The sequence below is a fragment of the Phoenix dactylifera genome, chromosome 1, assembly GCF_051530095.1.
Source record: "Phoenix dactylifera cultivar Ajwa chromosome 1, Ajwa_hap1_PhDact_Kaust_v1.1, whole genome shotgun sequence".
Lineage (NCBI taxonomy): Eukaryota > Viridiplantae > Streptophyta > Magnoliopsida > Arecales > Arecaceae > Phoenix > Phoenix dactylifera.
Window position 1 is genome coordinate 68,032,291 of NC_143190.1, and position 2,305 is coordinate 68,034,595.

The 2,305-nt window shown below is 38.7% G+C and overlaps 1 non-coding gene across 1 annotated transcript; it reads left to right on the top strand.

Annotated features, from left to right (window-relative positions):
• The first annotated feature begins 584 nt into the window (after positions 1–584).
• On the top strand, positions 585–690 carry LOC120106727 (small nucleolar RNA R71). The gene has a single exon (XR_005508785.3). It is a non-coding gene; the product is annotated as a small nucleolar RNA R71 (small nucleolar RNA).
• Positions 691–2,305: the final 1,615 nt, after the last annotated feature.

A 2,305-nucleotide genomic window follows, 5' to 3' on the forward strand; every position in this document is an offset into this window, starting at 1 on the left:
GACGGTAGGAATGAATATTTTGTGGGGTTTGAAAATTCTGAGGGTTTGGAAAGTTTTGGGAATAAGGTTGGGCAGTATTCGAAGCTTGCTGCTTCCAAGAAAAGTTTGGATGATTTCGCCATCCCGGGTTATATGTATTGGAAAATGGGTCATTACCCTGTCTGGGCTGTGTTTGAGCAGCATTGATGTGTTCTTGCACGAGTTCGGGATATTGGGGTGCTGAGGGGCACTCATGAATAGGGTGGGATGGGCTAGAACAAATAGTACACACTTGTGCTTGGGAAGAGTTCATGTAATGCCCACCTATCATCAGTTGGTCAATCTTATGGGACAATGCATCTACCTTGCTAGACAGGTCCATAGAATGACTTATTTCACAAATGGTCCCTTTTCTTTGAGAACTCGGGGGTGCTTGACGAGAACATGAAGCATGGTGGAGGGAGTTTTCATTAAGATTTTCAAATAATTTCCATGCTTCATGCTCATTTTGAAGCATAAAAGTGCCCCCGCATGCAGCATCGATCATCTGACGGTTTCGTTCTGTCAATCCGTCATAAAAACATTGCACTAGTTGCCACTTAGGTATTTGATGATGAGGGCATTTACGGATTAGGTCCCTAAATCTCTCCCAAGTTTCATGAAATTCTTCTCCCTCAGTTTGGGAGAAGCTTGTAATAGCACGTCTAAACTGGTTCGTTCTTTCTATGGGAAAGTATTTTTTAAGGAATTCTTGTTGCATTTGATCCCAAGAACGAATTGAGTTAGCTTCTAAAGAATTCAGCCATTGTTTGGCTCTATCTTTAAGGGAGAAGGGGAATAATCTAAGTTTCAGAGCATCATCAGTGAAATTCTGAATCTTGACAGTGGTGCAAATTTCAAGGAATTCATCTAGGTGTTTATATGGATCTTCGTTGGTGAGCCCATAAAAAGATGGAAGCATTTGGATCACACTAGACTTTATTTCATATTGTACAGCTGCTACTTCAGGTAATCGAATGCAAGATGGGAAAGTGTAAATAGTGGGAGTAAAGTACTCCCTCAGGAGTTTGGGTTGTTCTTCAGCCATCTTAAGAGGTGGGGATGATCCTAAAGTTTTGATCTTAGCTCGAATGTTCCTAAGGGTTCATTCTATTTCAGGGTCGAAAGGTAATAGATTTTGTACTCTAGAACGACTACCGTGCATACACTAGTACTCGATCAATCAAGCATGCAATAAAAGAGAAAAGCATATCAATCCTAGTCTTTGACCTAAAATCACTAGACAGCTCCTAACTGGTTTGAAGAGGGCACCTAAGCCTCCAATCCGGTCTAATGAACCGAGTTGACCAGGTAAGCTCCCAGGTAAGTGGAGGGGTCACGATGCGTTCGCAAAGGTCCCACTTAAAACCCACTTGCCTCGAACAGATGAACTGTCTCCCTTATAGGGACAAAGCTTGCCTAGACATCAACTAAGCCACAGAGCGAAATTGGTGCAACTTTCGGTGATCTTCGTCCTATTGAGCTCGAATGTCCCTAGGAGCCAATGTCTAATTGATTTTAATTAAAGTGACACTATGTGAGATTGAGTTCACCTAAGTTGGGCAAGAGTCCGGTGATGAAATCCGGCTCTTATCTTGTTGAGGTGATTGCCCTTACTATGTGCAGATTGATTTGTGAATGTGTATCAAGCATGCATTCACACTCTTGCTGAAATTGAAATCAAACAATCACCACAAAATTTCAAGCTAATAATTAATTTAAATAAGAAAGGTTTAGAGGTTACCAAAAGGAATTTCCCCAGCAATTTTAAAATTTTTTTTTTTAGCAAACCTCCAAAGCATTCCTTTCTGATAGCCCAGATCTCCTCTTCGATTCCTGATCAAATAAGACCAAAAGAAAAATTAAAAAAAAAATTAGTAGAAGAGAAAAAGGAGATAAGAAAAGTAACAATAATAGAGAATAATTATATATATATATATATATTTTTTTGAAAGTTTTTTTTAATTAATTAATTTTTTTTTAATGATAGGAAAAATAACTATGCAAGCAATCCCCGGCAACGGCGCCAAAAATTGATCGGTTATTTCAATTTCAAAAATAAACCACGCAATAGCACGTATCCTGTAGGATAGTGATTACGGGTGTCGGTCCACAGGAATTGAAGAATAAGTTATTTGTCCTAATTAAATAATTACTTCAAAGGGTATAAGCTAGAGTGAATGATAAAAACTAAAAATCAATATGGATGTAATAGTATGAATTATCTATGGAGAGAGATGTTTAGGGCTAGAATCCACCGATAGATTTATATCCGTGACGCTTTCAA